The 20,154-nt window shown below is 45.4% G+C and overlaps 1 protein-coding gene across 1 annotated transcript in view; it reads left to right on the top strand.

Annotated features, from left to right (window-relative positions):
* The window catches only part of LOC310855910 (forkhead box protein O6-like), a 61,516-nt gene that overhangs the window by 6,689 nt on the left and 34,673 nt on the right, over positions 1–20,154 (top strand). The gene's annotated exons all lie outside the window — the stretch shown is intronic.

Below are 20,154 nucleotides of genomic sequence, written 5' to 3'. Positions count from 1 at the left end.
CTCCTCTCAGCTCCGTCTCTCTGCTCTCCTCTGCCTGTCAGCCCCCATACGTTCGCATTGCATTCTATGCATTCTTTCTGTCTCGTGGTTTCTTGGCGCGAGGGCCAATTGAGGTGAAGAGCCTTTCTCCAGGGAGCTGTGTGGCGGCAGGAGTTTGAGCTTGAGCAGAGTCTCCTGCCAGTGATCTGGAGTTGCCTTAAGCAGCACGCCTCTCCTTATCTCCCCAACAAAATCTCATATCTCCTATTATCTGGAAGATAATAGGATAACAATGCAGGATCCCCCAGAACATCAACCCCCCCCCTGTCCCCCCTCTCTCCATCGTTAGGTCTCTCAGGAGGCAAACACCAGGGGGGATGAGAATGTCAAGTCAACAATTCGACCGGGATTCGAACTGATTTGAATGTTACGTTTACGATTAACTACAGTTGAGCCTGTTGAAACATCTCTTACCGAGCCAATTACCTCATGACTCTGGCTTATTTTCCGGCCGTTTGGTGACATTTCTCAGAATATTGAGTAGTCTTCTGCTGTTTTCCCTAAAAGAAGAAAAAAAAGGAGAAAAAAAAGAATCCCAGCGGAGTGAAATTCTCATTCTTTTTGCATTGCACTGTCACTAAAATTAGGGTGACAGTTTCCACTATTCCCTCTGGCTCACTCACTCGAGTCAGGCAGACACACCACACACACACACACACACACACACACACTCGCGTGCGTACACTCCACCATGCCTCCCCACAAACCACCCATGGAGGAACACTCTGTTCTCGGGTGGGGTGAGCCATTTTTGGGAGAGGAGGGGGTACCACTTTGGGAAAAAGTTACTGTCTATTGTGCTCTTTTTTTTTCTTTTTTTTTTGCTTGTCCGATTAAGATTTTGCAACCAGACTTTCTTGAGGATTGGCTCTCCGGGGAGGTGTGGCATCGTTTTTGGAAGTGCCCATGGATTTATTTTGGTGACAAAAAAAAAACCAACAACAACTGTGCGGACTAAACTTGTTGGGTTTTTCCCCTGGGGCTTTATGAGTTTTGTGTCGGGGAGGGGGGGGGGGGAGAATGTGACGGGGGAGGGTTCCAGCGTTACACTATAGTGCCAGATCCACTGAACACATCTTTGTTTATTTCCCAGGAAACCATTTACCAAACACATGGGAGGGTAAAAGAAGAGAGGGGGACAGAGAGGGGTCTTCCTTTGTAGGAGTCTATCTTAGGCAGCGCTGTTGAACGCAGTGAGTTACTGACACGCACGCACAATGCCCTCATTCCAATAGAGCGCCACTTGGACTCCCAGAGTCCCCCTCTCCTCTCAGCTGGCCTCCAGTATGATGCCATATCAACAGCAATAAAAAACTAGGATGTGGTTCACCCCCGTGACTTAACCCATTCTGATCTGAGATCAGATTCGTACAAGGTTTCCACTGGACACACACTGGTCTGATCAACCCATTCTGACCTGAGATCAGATTTTAAAAAATGTCAGTCGTTCTTCGATTTTTCAAAAAAATAGCAGACCTACAAGCTCGTATCGCGCCACTCGGTGGCACGCTATGAGCTTGTAGATCTGCTATTTTTCAATAGCTAAAGCATAACATGATGCCGACACCAAAATGGGTTCCCGTTCAGAATGCCTTAAGTACTTTCCTCCGTCTAATAACAGGCTTTTGGATTCCCTACTTACCTCGTTCACAGCAAGGCCTTGTTTTGAAGTTTTGTTAAAGAGGATTGGATTGCAATAGCAGCCGAATGCTCCTTGGGAGTGAATGGGAGGTTATGCTGAGTTAACAACAGTGATTATTCCACAAACGTAACAAACCCCTCAAAAATAATAGCTTTCATCTCCGCGAGGGAAATATTCATTTGGTGTATTGTGTGTGTGTGTAAAGGCGGGGGTAATGCGTAACAAATGACCAGTGGACCGATAAATGGCTGTGCGTCTCAGAAGGACGATGCTTTTTAAGCCATTCTGACCTGAGATCAGATTCATACGAGGTTTCCGCCGGACACAAACTGGTCTGATGAACCCATTCTGACCTGAGATCAGATTCTAAAAATGTCAGTCGCTCTTCGATTTTTCAAAAATAGCAGACCTACAAGCTCGTATCGCGCCACTCGGTGGCGCGATATGAGCTTGTAGATCTGCTATTTTTCAATAGCTAAAGCATAACGTGATGCCGACACCAAAATGGGTGCCCGTTCAGAATGGGTTAACGTCTTCATAATATACCTTGTCAGTGTAATTGCGTTGCTAGGGAACAGCTTCGGTCCAAGTTTATTCCTTGTTTTCTACTGATATTCACCAACACTGCAACAGGAAATGCATTTTGGATCCATTTGGAACATTGATTCCAAACCAGTGCGATATTGCAAGTGGGCCCCAAATACTTGAAGCAACATGAATTCAACACAGTAATAATGTGAAGATAAATGTCATGGCATTCTTTTCTTTCAAACCATGGGAAATTAGTTTTCATTGTGATGACACATGTACCAGTAAAAGCAGTGGTGGAAAGTAACTAAGTACATTTACTTAAGTACTGTACAATAATTGTGAGGTACAGTATTTGTACTTTACTTGAGTAATTCCAATTTCCAAATACTTTTACTTCTACTCCACTACATCACAAATATTGTACTTTTACTCCACTACATTTATTTGAAAACTTTAGTTACTAGTTACTTTGTAGATTTTGAATATTATTACAAAACATACATTTGAAAATGGCACATCTAGGCCTACAAGCTCATTTGTGAGCTTATAGATCTGCTATTTTCCAAAGATTATTAATATAATATTATACATTTGAAAACTTACATTTGAAAACTCTCAATGCGTCGCGGCTCGACACATTGAGAGGTTGTAGATCGGCTATGCATAATGAGTACTTTTACTTTTGGTATTTTAAGTACATTTAGTTTCTTTTAATACTTTTGTACTTTTACTCAATTACATTTTGAATTCCGCACTTTTACTTGTAACAGAGTGTTTTGTAGTATTGATACTTTTACTTAAAGGTATATTCAGTGATTTCACTCAAAAAACCTTAGGTTTCGTTTTTGGCTGGGACCTAAGCCTTTCATCCAATCAGGATACAGAGCCAAAAACGAAACCTAAGGTTTTTTGACCCCCAGGGGTTAACTGGGGACAGGGAGGAACTCCTTATATGGTCAGCACACTCTATAGTAGAGAGGATTATCACAACAAAACAAAAAAATAAGTGATATTTGAATTAAGTGAAATCTCTGAATATACCTTTAAAAAGTAAAACATTTGAGTACTTTTTCCACCACTGGTAAATAGGAACTTAAAGTATTCTATGTAGTGTTGATTTCAGCGATTAAAACTATGACGAAAACAGTCCGTCGACTACATTCTTTCACTGGGGAAAACTAAATAAAAACTAAGCTATGCTGGCTAAAACTAAGGCTAAATATACTGACAATTTCGTCAACAAATAAAAAATAGACTAAAATGTTATGGAGGGAATAGTTGAGAAGAGATCCAGTAGAACTAAAAGACAAGTAATCGTATGTTTGGTTGCATGCTGAAAATAGCAGATCTACAAGCTCACAACGAGTTGCACTGAGACCTGCGACGCGTTGTGAGCTTGTGGGTCGGCTATTTTCAGCATGCAACCAAGTGTAGAATCAGCCATTACGATGCTGTCCATGCCCGCCAAAATACATTTCATGTAGTCGACTAAAATCAACTGTAGATTTAGTTGACTAAAATCTTATGATATTTTGTAGACTAAAACTAGACTAACAATAATCATTTCAGATGACTAAAATATGACTAAAACTAAAAGAAGTTTCAGTCATAAGACTATGACTAAACTAAAATTCTGCATTGGTTCCATTGACACAATCGATTGACCGTTAAAGCAAACACGGACGCCTTTGAGATTTTCAAATGGGCCCTGATCCAAAACAGGTTGTGAACTGCTGATTTGCACATTTTCCTTCAGCACAATTAAACTTTGGTGGAGGTCTGGGTTGTTACTACCTTGCCATGATGTAAACAACATAACCAAATATGGCTTAGGCTAGTTTGGATGATCAATTTCTATGGAGCAACTGTTGAATTATATCTCCCCAATATTTGGAGTTACACCATGGCAAGGTATTATACAACCAAACCTCTTCCAAAATGTCATTGTGTTTTTAAGCCAGTGGTTCCCAAACCTCCAGAGATCCAGACATATATTAGACGTTTGCTCGGGACCCAAACTGGTCGATCTACAATCACAACGTGGCGCAAAGCGACACTTTGTGAGCTTGTAGACCCTCTACGTCTTAAACATTTGTTTTCTCATTTGTTAGACTTTATTCACGAAATTTGACCTTTTTTTGGGAATGTTTTGGGGAAATAATAATAATATGACTAATTAAAAACAAAATGTAGGGGATTTTTTTTTAAAGGACCCATAAAAATGTGTCCGCATCTCGACCCACTGTTTGTTGAGAACCATTGTTTTAGTTTTTTTAACTTTTATTTTGTTTATTTTTTGGTGAACAGGTAGGTCGTGTTGAGCATCACAGTACATTTCCAAGAGAGTAAAGGCTCATACATAGTCTGGATTTTCGGTGGTTAGGACACCACCGAACTACAACATGACGTCACGAGCCGCGCGAAGAGCAAACCACCGCCACCCCTCCAGCCCTTCTCTCTGTTTTTACTAACCACCGCTCAACGTTATTTCGCGGTGGTCGCGGTGGTCAGCTCACCACCGAAAATCCAGACTATGAATAGGCCTTAAGGGTCCCATATTTGAGTGGTTTCGGTCCTTCTTAGGCCCGACTCACACCTTTCGATCTAGCATACAACATTGATGCATGCTAGATGTATACAAAGGGTGTGATACATCTTGCCCCAATGCATTTCCAATGGAAGTCACATGGTTTGACACAACATTTGTGTTGTACGGCTTTCGGCTGTGTTTCGACTGCCCCCCCCCCACCCCCTCATACAACACAAATGTTGTGTCAAACCATGTGACTCCCATTGGAAATGCATTGCGAGCTTGCATCTCATACAACAAGCATACATCAGTCTGTTGTAAAGGTGTGAGTCAGGCCTCAGTCCGTTCACTCCTAGTGGCAGAGTTCATGATTGTTATACATCGGTATTCCATTTATATTGTTGTTAAGACAAATCGATGTACAATGTACAAAATAATGAAAAACAAAAACAGGAGCAAAACAATTACAGCAATGACATTGTTAATGACAAAGAGTAATGGCAGTCCAATTGAGTATGTATAAGTAAATAAACTCAATCCCACCCCGACAGAAATATACCTAACCTCGTTCATTCATTCATACAAAGGAGAACCCAGTGTTTTAAGCCCTAGCCCAGGAGTGTTACACTAGTAATAAAGGTTGAATGGAGGCACTTTACACTTTTAGAGATATCTCTCGAAGAGAAAAATGTTTGACATTGGCGATGAATTCATTCAAGCACTACGCTAAAGAAGTCTATTTTGATATGTATGAAAAGCCTGTCGGAGTCTGCTATATTATGACAGCGGATGAAGTGCTATGCTGTTGGCACAGTCAAACGTCCACTTGTGTGTAAAAGGATTGTTGGATTCACTTGCAGAGTTGCAGTAGGTGTCTAAATTTAATAAGTGAGCTTTCAGAGGGTTAAAATGGTCCACCTCTGTGCATGCAGTGCACACACACACGTGTGTGTGTGTGTGTGTGTGTCTGTGTGTGTCTGTGTGTGTGTCTGCGTGCGTGTGTGCATCACGCACAACTTAAGTATATGAATTATGTGTGTATCGCCCATGCTTTGTGTATCTGTCAATGGAGACATAAGTACAACAGTATCTGCCCTGCTTGTGTGTGTGTGTGTGTGTGTGTGTGTGTGTGTGTGTGTGTGTGTGTGTGTGTGTGTGTGTGTGTGTGTGTGTGTGTGTGTGTGTGTGTGTGTGTGTGGGTGCGCGTGCGTGCGCGCTTGCGTGTATCGGTGTGTGTGTGGGGTGGGCATTTGTGTGTGCATATATAAAGTATGTATGTATGTGCGAGCGTGCATCTGTGTGTGTGTGTGTGTGTGTGTGTGTGTGTGTGTGGTGGGCATTTGTGTGTGCATATATACAGTATGTATGTATGTGCGCGCATGCGTGTGTGTGTGTGTGTGTGTGTGTGTGCGTGGGGGGGGGGGGGGGGGGGGGGGCTGATGGGCTCAGCGGGAGCTGGGGTCCTGGGGGAACAGCTCTCGTTAATAATTCAGACGAGGCTCATTATCAAGGCAGCGCAGATTTCTCCCTGATTCCACCTTAATTGCAGGCAGCCTGCTCCACTCAGGCAGGCAGTAGTCATGCTGGGTCGCCTGCCTCTCCCTCTCTCTCTCTCTCTCTCTCTCTCTCTCTCTCTCTCTCTCTCTCTCTCTCTCTCTCTCTCATCCTCGTCTCTCTCTCCATCTCCCCCCATCCCTCTCTTCTGTCATTTCCTCTCGCTTAGTACCGCAGCGATTTCATTTCTCGATTATTCCATCGATTCGTTTTTCCGATTAATCAAATAATTGAGAACCATGTTATTTCTTTGAGGGCCCTATGCCCAGCTTTGTGTGTCTGTGTGCTGTGTACCACGGAATGTGATGATTTGACTGGCTGAGCACGGAATGCCATGATGTATGATGACGCGAGTGGGACTTTTATATTAAACGTCAACGAATCGATCAACCACTTTAAGCAAAACGCTTATATTATTGACATGCCCAAAATATGGAACTCGATCATTAATCGTTTATTTTTAGTAAATTATTTATCGATATTCCTTCATAATTGAACTGTTGCACCCTGGCTCTTGTGCACTCTTTCTCTCTCCTCCTCCCTCCCTCCCTCTCCTACTCCAGGGACAGTCGCTCCGCTCCACTGTGCTCTGCTTTGTCTTCCATACTCTGCCCTATGCCACAGTGAGAGGACTGCCCCAGGCTGGCCTCGCCTCCACCGCATTAGCGTATTACCTTAACAGCCGCGGCACGCCATCAGCACGCTATTTTCGTTTGTACTTAACCCATTCTGAACGAGCACCCTTTTTGGTTTTGGCATCGTGTCGTGCTTTAGCTATTGAAAAATAGCAGATCTACAAGCTCATATCGCGCCACCGAGTGGCGCGATACGAGCTTGTAGGTCTGCTATTTTTTTTTAAATCGAAGAACGACTGACTTTTTTAATCTGATCTCAGGTCAGAATGGGTTTAATCAGACCAGTGTGTGTCCAGTGGAAACCTCGTATGAATCTGATCTCAGGTCAGAATGGGTTAAAGATGCGCCTCATATATTCCTGATTTGATGGAGGGCCAAAATGTGCTGTTCAACCGTTGTTGTTCTTATTGCGGAACGTCCTATTGTGTTCTTTATTTTAGCATTGCATGCATTCCCAGCTTAACCACATGAACTCTAGTATTCAGGAACTTTCTGAGGCATGTCTTATTAGGAAAACATTCGGCGAAAATAGCCGATTTACAAGCTCACAAGGCGGCGTGACCTTTTAGAGTGACTATTTTGGGGATTTTTGGTCTAGATGGAAAGAAAAGCCATGCAGTCAATAGGGTTTTGCTGTGGTTAAAGCCATTGGAAACACGTCTCAAACACATTCTGTGAGGCATTATATCTGCTGCAGGGTGCAGTGGTTTTAAATAATAGACGATAATACTAACTAAACAATACTTAAGCAAACGAGTGTGTCTTTTGAGCCAATGTTTCAGGTGATGAATTGCAAATTCTCTTTCTTGAATTAATAACGAAAGTAGGTGAAGTGACATCACCGGATGGGTTGTACTTTAATTCCACAAACTCTACATAATTTTATAGTGATAGTCACTCCACCCGCTGCCCCTCCCTTTTAAATCAGCAGCGGGTGGGCCTGGGTGGGGGGGGGGGTGAAAGTGGGGGCTTCAAAACCCTTTAAATATGTCGTCCGTTGTACGGTGAAAATGCATGCGCAGTTAAACGCCACCGCAAGTGTGGACCTCACCCACTATACCATTTGTAACCCTGAAGATCCATCTAAAAGATTAGCGCCATATCATGTGTTATGATATATACTGCGCATTGTCTAATGTGTTTTGCTTTGGTTATAGGCCCCGGTGACATATTATAATGGTCTTGTATCCTCGGAATAGCTCGTAGCGGATTATCATAGAAATGACACTACGGAAGGCGCCGGGCTCGCGTGATTGATATCGGCACTGTCATAATACTCCTCTTTATGCCCATCTATAGGCTTATGTAATGTATCTTGTCTTCATAATTTACGTTGACTGATGGCTCTCCATTGAGTCCTTTGTCGTTCCCCATGGCTCGACTGGAGCCCCACGGAGAGTGTCACATAATGGGCCTGATCTTGTCATACATGTATATGAATATTTCAAACCATAAAGCCATTGTTACGTACGTGAAGAGGGTGTGTTTTTAGATAAACAATGCCAGACGCTTCTCCCTCTTTGCTCGTGCCAAGATGGAGTGCACGCAAAGTCGTATTTCTCTCTCCGGCCCACAGAAGAAGAAGAAGAAGAAGAAGAAAAAAAAAAAGAAGAAAATACCTCCCTTCCCACAAATCATGGTGGCCATATTTCCTAATTCAATTTTTCTCCTCGTCGGATATCTCTTCCTGTATGCAGGGGATTGATGGCTATGCCCCTGTGTGCGCGTGCGTGTGTGAATGTGCACAAGTGGGTGCTGTGTGCGCATATGCATGTATTGTTCTCCGAGTGTATTTGAGAGTGTATTCAGATGTCTGATTTTGCATGTGTTCCGTTGTTCGTGCGTGCGTGCGTGCGTGCGTGCGTGCGTGCGTGCGTGCGTGCGCGCGTGCGTGTGTGTGTGTGTGTGTGTGCACATGCGTGCGTGTGTGCGTGCGGATGATGTATGCCGGGCTAAACGGCGTATTTCACAATGCTTCGTCTCTGGAGCATTTCTGGCAGCCACGTGCCACGCCTCACGCTCGCTCTCTGTCGCCCTGTCCATCACACGTCCTGTCGGAAAGCCCAAAAGGATGGAGGTTGGAGGGAAGGCAGAGAGAGAGAGAGCGAGCCGGCGTCGTGTGCGCTTGTGTGTAAGGTCTGTCTGTCTATCAGTTTACCTGAGACCCCCACCCATCCATCCATCCATCCATCCATCCATCCATGCTTCAGCCCGCTGCGGCCCCCGGGCCCACCAGGGGTCAGCTGGAGGGACGGGGGCCGGACACGAGATCAGAGCACGCATCCCGCAGTGGGAAATGTAGTTATTGTTGACTGATGGGAATGGCTGCCTAGAGACAGAGAGAGAGAGAGGGAGCAGGGAAATGCAATGGGGAGGAGGGCGGTGAGAGAGAGAGTGTGTGGATGAGAGAGAAGGAGAGACTATAGGACATCGGAAAAGAGAGGGTGAGTTATGTTGGCGGGGGGTGCTTGTTATGCGAATGCCCGGTGGCATTAGCCACCTGAACCGGTCGCCCGCCCGCCCCATGGCTGATGGATGGTGCCTCTGTGGAGGTCACGTCGGGGTATAGCAGCCTGGTCTGGAGGTTGAGGCAGCACCTATACCTACCGAGCTGAAAGGGTACTAGAAAGCCACCTCCCGTGTGCCTGCTCGCTGCGTGTGTGGGAGGATAGATGGATGGATGGTGCCCCGATTCACAGCAAACAGTGTCACATTGCACTACACGCTCACGACGCAAGCTTGATTGGCTATTTCTGTGTGTGTGTGTGTCGGGGGAGGGGGGGGGGGGTGTGTGTCGTGTCACAGTGCTTAGGTGTGCGATCATCAGTGCACACGCATTGTGTATACATACCTATACGGATCGTAGTAGTCTCTCGTTGGTTTTATACAAGCGCCGAATGACGCATGCACGTGTGAACAAATCTGCGTGAGAGCCGAGCATATGTCTTCAGGCTGGGGAGAGATACAGCTAGGGGGGGGGGGGGGGGGGGGCAACACGGGGGGCGGGGCGATGGGGTTGTTGTAGTAGGGTTTGTGGTGAGGTGACTCTGACTGTATATACAGAGAGACCAGCTGGGGCCTTCTTCTTGCTCCCGTTCGTGGCGGCGGCGGTGGTGGGCGCGGCGGCGGGCGCTTCCTCACGGCCCCCACCCCCCCCCCCCCCCCCCAAACTGGATTTGTATGTCGGCGGCGTGAATGTGGGTCAGGCCACGCGGCCGTGGGTGTTTAGTATTCCGACCGTGTGAGGCCTCCACTCTGGAAGTCTGAGAGCAGCCCTGAGTGAACCTGGCACGCCCGCCTCGCTCTCTCTGTGTCTCTCACTGTCGTCCACCACCAACCTGCCCCCTCCTCCTCCACCCCCACCTTCTGTTTTTCTCCCGCTGTCTCTTGTGTGGAGCCTTGCTGCTGCCTTTTTTTTCTCCATCTCTCTCTCTCTCTCTCTCTCTCGCTCTCTCTCTCTCTCTCTCTCTCTCTCTCTCTACGTGTCTCTCTCTCTCTCTCTCTCTCTACGTGTCTCTCTCTGTCTGTCTTTCTCTCTCTCCCTTGTTTACTCCGGGCGCAGAGAGCCTTTTTCTATCCCCTCTCTGTCTTTCCGTCTTTTTTTCCCTTGTCTGCACCCCAGGCTTTTTCTTTCTAGCCTTCTCTCTCGTCCTCTCTCTCGTCCTCTCTCTCTCTCTCTCTCTCTCTCTCTCTCTCTCTCTCTCTCTCTTACTGTCAGTCACTCCCCTGCCTTCCCTCCTCTCCTCACTTGTTCTATTTCACACTCAGTCCTCTCCACAAAGTATCCTTTTATCACTCATTTATCTCTTCCCTCACTCATTTCTCCTGCTCCTTTCATGTGCTTTTGAAATCTCCTTTTCATCTCCCCCCTTTCTCTCTCTCTCTCTCTCTCTCTCTCTCTCTCTGTCTCTCTCTCTCACTGTGGCTCATTCAGTCGTTCTTTTATTATCCCAAAACTAGAGTGATAAATGGCTCCCTTTATTCTCTGTAAATGTCACTCTGGGAATTGTCTCTGCTCATTGATTGACTGGAGTAGACTGATGGCCACACACACACAAACACACGCACACACACACACACACACGCACGCACACACGTGCATCAGGCACACACACACGTGCCGCAGAGAGTGGAAGAAAGAGAGAGAGAGAGAGAGAGAGAGTTTAAAGAGACAGAGACAGAGAAGTGAATCTGTCAGTGAAGGCCAGCTGTATGTGTGTCGTCTGGTCCAACATCTGGCCCTCTCGGAGGCGTCGCTCTGCTCCGCACCGCGTCTGATGCATCGTCGTCTGCTCGCTGCTCTCCACTGTTCCAAGCGGTGGGTCGTCGGCCATGACGCATCGATTGTCAACATAGGACCTGGCAGTCTCAGCCAAGGCCAGGGAAGCCACACCCGTGCACGCACATACACACGACAGCTTATAAGGACAGTGGTTTTCAAACCTTGTCATGCCGAGGTCCATTATTTATCCGGGCATTTGACCCAACGCTTGGAATATCTTGTACCATAACCTAGACAATATAGGCATCAAATGATCAAAATAACAATTATTCTACATTCTCTAATTGTGTAGACTAATTTTACTCTTCCTTTGGGGTCCTTGGGGGCGAACCTCTAAGAGGTTAAGAGGTCCGTGTTACACCTCGACAGAGCCTATATACACATGTGCGTGTGCATGCATCTCCCCTGCCAAAAGCCTGATTTTACACGCTCTCGTACAACAGTGCCGCTAATGCCGTAAATGGGCCAGTCTGCAAATTGTGATCTATAGTGCTAGATCGGCTACTTGTTGCTATCATCTGCTATTAATGCGTGTGCCCTCTGATAACGCTCGGCCATTCTCTTTAACCCATTTTGGGCGGGCACCCCTTTTGGTGTTTTAAACTTTATGTTATAATTTAGCTATTGAAAAATAGCAGATCTACAAGCTCATAGCGCGCCACCGAGTGGCGCGCTACGAGCTTGTAGGTCTGCTATTTTTGAAAAATCGTGAAAATGTGCCTCAAATTTGGAATCTTTTTTTTCAGAGTGAACGTTTTTAACTCAAATCTTTGCTTCTGGAGAGGGTCCCTGGAACAACATATTTTCAGATGGGGGTCTCGGTGGCCAATTACATAAATATTGAGTGATATAGGCCTAGAAACATAGGTATTTCAGAAAACTGTCAGGACTTTTCTATTTCGATGTCAGGCCTAAATGGGTTAATGTCTCATTCGAGGCGCCTCGGGCGCTGACAGCCTGACGAAAGGTCAAGACTGGCTGCATGTAGTCCTCTCTCACCGCATTGTGTCCGTCGCACAGCGGGTGGAGATGTCAGGGAGGGGGGGGGGGGGTGATGGTGTCAGTGAGAGAACAGGGACAGTGGGTGGAGGTGAGGGATGAGGGGGGGGGGGTGATGGTGTCAGTGAGAGAACAGGGACTGTGGGTGGTCAGTGTTCTTTCTGGGAAAAAAGGGTAAAAAAAAAAAAAAAAGAGATTTAATAGAGAGACAGCGGGTAGACCGGGGGGGCAATGAATTACTGGTGGATAGGGAGGAGAGATATTAAATTGATAGAGAGGGGATGACAGAAAGATAAGGAGGGGAAAGAGCGAGAGAGAGAGAGAGAGAGAGAGAGAGAGTAAGAGAGTGGATTAGGGCTTCCAAGCAGGACTGGAAACCAGACTTGGCTGCACTTCAGCTACTCTGCACACTTCAACTCAAGTGTGCGTCCATTAGTGCACTCCCACTGCACTCAGAAAGCCATATACACACATGCGCACACACACACACACACTGAGTGTACACACACACACACACACACACACACACACACACACACACACACACACACACACACACAGCACACACACGGCAAACAATGCACAGGAAATTTCACATTTCATACATGCAAAGCCTTTTTTTCCTTCACAATTTCGTTTATTCAAGATTTCAGGGTATACAGTATAAGGTTATGAAATAACATAATACAAAGCCTGACAGACCTACAGTACAGTCTTCTTTTTTCCCCTCCATTTATTTCCAGTATAGATAAAAGGGTTCTCAAAGTGCAGGGTCCTTGAGAGTATTCAAGGGGGTTGCTGAGGAAAATGAGGACCAGTTTTTAGGTGGTTGCACACTGGTGCGTTTTGCGGATTGGAAAGTAGTATGCTATCACTGTAGCCTGGCACCATATATACACCCCACTAGACGGCTGCGGAAAATCCAACCCGGCCGCCGAAAACACACTATACGGACGAGATATTCGGTGGCAAGTGTGCAAACGTGATTGAATAAAAGTGAGGTCGATTTAGTTTGTTTGACTGTTTTACACGCTTAACCCGCATTTTAATCAACCCCCCTTCACTGCCGAGATTGTTGTATTACCTTTAGAGCATACGCTGAATTATTTGGGCTTTTAATCCGCGGAAATCCAGCGAAAAAAGCTCCCTCGGTATGTTGTGATCCGAGCGTATCATCCACCATCTTGGTGCACCCGGAAGACGCACACAAGACTCGTCTCAATGAGGCGTTGCACTCCATGCATTTCCATTGGCCTCAATTTCCCAGAAGCCCTAGCAGCCCACAGCATGTGACGATTTCCGGTTTCGTCATCAAAACGAAACCATCTAGTCTCTATCTCCGCGACGAAGACGGATTTTCTTTTTATTTATTACAATACAGCGGATTAATCACATAAAACAAATGGCGGGTATAGCGGGGTTGGCAGCGACAGTAACCTGGAGTAATCCATTCCCGGCACGGAAACTGTTTTAACGTCCTCTGAAATTCGCTCCGATATTCGTCCGAAACAAAACAAATGTTACACTTAAGATATTCGAAAATAGCGCGTTGTCACTCTGCGTCTGACAACGCGCTGCGAGACACGATGTGGGTTATTATTATCATGCGAATAATTCTGAAACAATCTCGAAGAATTGTGAAAAAATGTTTACTACACAAATATTCCCTGGGGGTCCCTGCCTGCCTGGCACACAACACTTCCAGATGGGGGGGGTCTGCAGCCAAACATGAATTTGGGGGTCCTTGGCAGAGAACCAGTGATTTAGATGCAGTATAAGAAGACAGGACTACCGGAGCGCCCCAGTCCTGTCGTCTTTAAAGGGCCACTTCACTACTTTACTACCTATCTTCATATAATTGGTCCTCACTACTGTTCATGATAAATTACCCCCAAAAAAAGGGGAAAAATCATAGGAGGGCTGTGGGCAGTTCAGAAACCTGTCCTCCAGTGGCATTATCATTAACCCATTCTGACCTGAGATCAGATTCATACGAGGTTTCCACCGGACACACACTGGTCTGATTAACCCATTCTGACCTGAGATCAGATTCTAAAAATGTCAGTCGTTCTTCGATTTTTTCAAAAATAGCAGACCTACAACCTGTTTTTCAATAGCTAAAGCACGACATGATGCTAACACCAAAATGGGTCCCCGTTCAGAATGGGTTAAGTATTGATTTTATAATTCTTTTACTTGTCTATAAAGCTCTCAATGGTCTCGCACCTTCCTACCTACATGACTGCCTGCCTAAATATGTCCCAAACCGCCCCCTAAGGTCTTCCACCGCCGGCCTGCTCGCTTTGCCTAAAAAAATGGCAACTAAAAAACACGGGGAAGGAGCTTTTTGCTTCTACGGGCCGTCGGCATGGAACAAGCTCCCACTGTACCTTCGTCAGGCAACCTCTGTAGACATTTTTAAAGCTCAGCTCAAGACCCACTTCTACAACATTGCTTTTAATTGATCTTTTATTTTTTTATTTTTTGTTATTCATGTCCTCACTGTATTGCATTACTGCTTGTTTTTTTTCTTTTATTCTCCATTGTTCTGTAAAGCACTTTGAGCTGCATTTCATGTCATGAAAGGTGCTATACAAATAGTTTTATTATTATTATTAGGCAGATTTTCTTTTAACGATTGGTTCGAGTTCACATTTTCATGAATAGAAAGCCTATTAGCTTGGCTTCCCCATCGATGAAGTCACTGGAAGATGTGTTTCTGAACATCCCACAGCCCTCCTATGAGACACACCAAAAAGTAGTGTGGTATTTTATCATGAACATTAGTGAGGACCAATTATATGAAGATTGGTTGAAAAGTGGTGAAGTGGTCCTTTAAGACCATTATCCAAAAAGCGCTACACTGCCCTAACCTTGCTCTGAGTCTTTTCATTTGCAACCAAGTGCATGCACGTGCACGCACGCACACACACGCACACACAAATTCACTTTGCTCGCCGCCAGATTGCTTCCCGTCAAAATAAATAATTAAATGCGTGCGCGCAATAACCGCTTCAGAAAAAAGATCCCTCAATTAGTGCAAAATGGGTAAATGGGGTGAGGGCTGCATAGATGTGTGCTGTGCGGTTGTGGGGGGGAGTGGTATTTCGGGAACGCGCACACATGCACGCGCACACACATGCATGCGTACACACACACAGACACACACACACGCACGCACGCACACACACACACCCTGGCTATTACATTAGGCATACACAGTGAAATCCTGAGTGTTCATTTAACTCTGAGAGTGTATACGAAATATACGAATGGCTTAAATTATAGCACTCATGATTGGACGGTGTGCTGGGACGGTGTGCTGTGATTGGGCGGTGTGCAGTGATTGGACGGTGTGCTGTGATTGGACGGTGTGCTGTGATTGGACGGTGTGCTGTGATTGGACGGTGTGCTGTGATTGGACGGTGTGCAGTGATTGGACGGTGTGCTGTGATGGTGTGCTGTGATTGGACGGTGTGCTGTGATGGTGTGCTGTGATTGGACGGTGTGCTGTGATTGGACGGTGTGCTGTGATGGTGTGCTGTGCTGTGATGGTGTGCTGTGATTGGACGGTGTGCTGTGATGGTGTGCTGTGATTGGACGGTGTGCTGTGATGGTGTGCTGTGATTGGACGGTGTGCTGTGATTGGACGGTGTGCTGTGATGGTGTGCTGTGATTGGACGGTGTGCTGTGATGGTGTGCTGTGATTGGACGGTGTGCTGTGATTGGACGGTGTGCTGTGATTGGACGGTGTGCTGTGATTGGACAGTGTGCTGTGATGGTGTGCTGTGATTGGACGGTGTGCTGTGACGCAAGATCTTTACTACACCCCCCCCCCCCCCCCCCCCCCCCACACACACAGCAGGCAGTTTAGCAACGTTGTTTTCTCGAATCCTTTCAAATGATCGATGGACGCTCATCCAGGACCTGGCTCTTAGGGTTGTCACAATTATTACATAATCGTCTAATCGCAATTATTTGACATCATATTTTTGTCATAATCGTGTCCATGTTGAAAGAGTTGATGCATGAAAAAGCAGAAATAGCTGATCTACAAGTTTACAGCGCGTCACTTTGTGACGTGTTGTAAACTTGTACATCAGGTATTTCCACAATTTTTTTTACAAAATACATACATACATGGATGCACAAAAATGTCAGTAATTTCTTGGTATATTTCGGTTGTTTGTCATATCTGCCCTGTGCATCCTTTTTTACGACAAAGCCTAAAAGCAAAACAGAAATGTACTTTCTATTCCTATTAAACGTTCCAATGTCCCAACGCCCAAAACACAGTTCAATCGTTAATTGCAATTATTTGTGTGACAATTTATCGTCAACTTAAATGTGTAATCGGGACAGACATGTGTCCATCCAGCTGCAGGCTACAGGGAGCTGTGGGGGATGCTGCCAGGGTCAAGACTCTGGTGTGTGTGTGTGTGTGTGTGTGTGTGTGTGTGTGTGTGTGTACACTCTGGTGTTAGGAGAAGGTCGTGCGACTATCCAGTTTGAGGGAAATTGTATTAGAGGAGAAATGAATGAGGATGGAGGGCAAATTGTGTTGTTGTGTGTTGGTCTGTAACTGTTGCTTTTTTATATATGTTTTATATGATCGAAGTATATAATCAAACTGTTGCAGTCTTAGTTGTGTGCACGATGAAAGGTAAAGGAGAAAGTACGACTTCAAATGCCATTTCAATGCCCAGCGGCCCACTTGAGCCTGATTGGCCATCCCTAAAAAAAAAAAAAACACCTTTAATTGTCCACTAGTCTTATCTAGTCGGTCATGTGTTCTTAGCCCATTCTGACCTGAGATCAGATTCATACGAGGTTTCCGCCGGACACACACTGGTCTGATGAACCCATTCTGACCTGAGATCAGATTCTAAAAATGTCAGTCGCTCTTCGATTTTTCAAAAATAGCAGACCTACAAGCTCGTATCGCGCCACTCGGTGGCGCGATATGAGCTTGTAGATCTGCTCTTTTTAAATAGCTAAAGCATAACATGATGCTGACACCAAAATGGGTGCCCGGTCAGAATGGGTTAGAGAAAGGGTAAGTGTTTCTGGTCCAGAGGGAGAGGCAAGCTTTTACATCTTCAACCAGAAGATGGCTGCTCAGATGGCTTAGATGAGTGCACATGGGGGAGCCGTTAGGGGTTATAATCAGGGGTGAAAGTGGGCCGGGGCGGTCCGGAGCTCCGACCCGGTAAGACCTGACCCCCCCCGGAGCGCACCGGAGCTATCAAAATGCTATATTAAATAACCTGCCACAGTGCCCACAAACGCTAACCTGACACTGCCAGATCCAAGAAGCTTGCTACACAAATTTGTTTCACAGCTTATTGGGATCTGGGATCCCGGGAGCAAATTCGATGACGGGGCTGTTCCTTTTCTTCAAGATACTTGGTAGATGATTGGATGGGACCGTCTGTCTATCACCGTGTGGGCGTGCAAACACAACCAATCATATTGACGTGTCTATATAGCTTCACATCCGGTTTCGCACATATCCCGCCCTTAGCTCACGCTGATTGGTTCGGTACGGAACGGATTTGTGTCAGCTCAACTCCCTGAGAGATCCCAGATGAGTGCTGTGTTGGGGAACATGGTTACCCAATACCGCCCCCATCTGGCAGCGTCAGGTTACACAAACGCATGTCCAAGAGGGAAAACAATCAAAACATTATATTCTAACGTCAGAATCGGGCAGATTAACACACACGTTATTAGTGTTATTAGTTGAGTTTTCTTAATGAAGTGCTTCTGAATTGTAACGGCGTGTTTATGTCAGTCATAGCGATGCAATCCGTTAGTTATTAATTCACCACCGAAACCACGGACCGGAGAGACGAGAAGTGTTTCTCAGGGAGGGAGTACCAGTTCCGGTATAGAGCGGAGATACGGAAACGGACGTTCATCTGCCTAAGATATGCGTGCATTACTGGATATAGTAGAAATTCAATTCCTCCAACATTCAAAACAGTTTCTGTTTGGCTGACAGACTGACACAGCGAAATACTTAGTTCTGATGGGTTCAGAACGAAAAAAGAAAAAGCACAGGAAACTAAATGAAAATAACGCCGGCAACTTTTGTCGAATGAGAAGCCACTCAGAAGAAAGCGATTAGACAAATAATGTAAGCTTAAATGGCAATGCAACGAACAACAGCTCAACTGTTTAAGAGAAAAGATAGAGTTGAACAAGCTGATAATGTAGTCAAAGAAAAAGTTATCCAGGGGATGAAGATGCAGAGCAAATTGAGAGCATAGAGTTGCTTGAGACTGAGAGTGAGACAGACGGGGAGGAGGCAGAGACCTAGCCTGGATAATAAGCCAGCAGAGACCCTGCTGTACTGACAGCAGGAGCAGATCCAGTAGCAAGCACAGGTAATAATAATAATTTGCGGCGCGTCCAGGAGGCGGCGCGGGCGCTATTTTCTGGGGAGCTCCTGTAAGAACTGGAAGCCACTTTCACCCCTGGTTATAATAAGTGGACAGACACTTCAACAGGCTGTGCTATTAACCCAACATGTATTGAAAATCCCATATTTTGAACCAATAACCAACTTTTTTTATCATGTATTATTTATTTCTACACATGAACAAATGGATGCATACATATTCGAATAGATTTTTATTTACTATCGACTAAATCGATTTTATAGTCATCTGAACTAATATTCAGATGACGAAAATACGACTAAAACGTTCACATTGTTATTCAAAACATAAACCACTTAAAAATGTGCTGTCAAAATGAACACCTGTGCAGAGATGTGCAAAATGCAAATGCCATGATGTCTCATTTCTGCTGCCCAAAACCTTCAATCTCTCTGCAAGCGGACATGAAGTCCAGTCACACTAGAATAAGTTAACATGGCTAACTTTGCTCTGAGATGTGGCACAGTGTTTACCATTATCCTCCTTAAAGATGGAGTGCCACCATTTTTTTCCCACCCTAAAACATGATCATCAGGTATTATTACAGTATAAGGGGGAAGAACTTTTTCGAAAAAGTGTACAGTATTTGTTAAAATCATGCTTTTATGTGGACACGCCCACCAGTTCATTAAGTATGCCTGGTTTGCCTGGTGGGTGGTGATGGGTGGTGATCCACCTGAACCCACAGCTGTAGTTGTATGATAAAGGGGGAGGGGTTAGGGGAGGGGCTGATAGTGTGATGTCACTATATTACTGTTTACTTCATTGGCCCGTTTGACTGTCAAGGGTTCAGCCTCCAGGAAGAAACCCTAAATACAAAGTCAATACACCATTGCACATAAAAACGACTCCAGGGTGTCTAATGAAGTACGGTCACCTCATAGACACATGACAAACTGGAAAAATAAAAAAATTGTGGCACTCCATCTTTAAATGTCAGCCATGTTGATTGTGATTTTCAGCACAGGGTGTCTGTCTGGCCACAGGTTAAAGACCCATGGTGGTGCATACATGTGCAGAGTGCAGACCCATTGCCAAAGCAAAGCCAGGGACGGGAAAAGGAGGGATTTAGTGGCCGTGGGAAGGACTAACCTCGCGTCACCAGGCTTTCCACCTAGCAGGAAAGCCTGGTCTGTGTTACTAAATCGCTGTGTGATCCGGTCTGGAGCGGATGATATCTTACGTCATGTTGTAGTCATTGTTTTGTAGTCCTCAGGCTGGAACCGTCAAACCAGAACATTGTTTCCCTCAAACTGGAAGAATAATACCTTCCCAATAAAAGCCAGCATAGTTTCGCTGCGTTCTAAAATATGAATGAATGTGAGTGTACTTTTTAGAGACTATTTAGCGTCTGTATACCATTTGTTGAGCAAAGCAGCACATAACGTAATTGAAATCCGCTCCACCTTTAAAGGGATGAACACATGAATGTGTTATTAGTCATTACAATCCAATAATATGATTGTGAAATGGGCCATTCTGCGTAATGAGTCATTTTA

The sequence above is a fragment of the Protomyctophum parallelum genome (assembly GCF_964188405.1).
Source record: "Protomyctophum parallelum genome assembly, chromosome: 3".
In the NCBI taxonomy this organism is placed as follows: domain Eukaryota; kingdom Metazoa; phylum Chordata; class Actinopteri; order Myctophiformes; family Myctophidae; genus Protomyctophum; species Protomyctophum parallelum.
The sequence above is the reverse complement of the archived record's forward strand: the minus strand, read 5'-3'. Positions and strand labels throughout refer to the sequence as shown.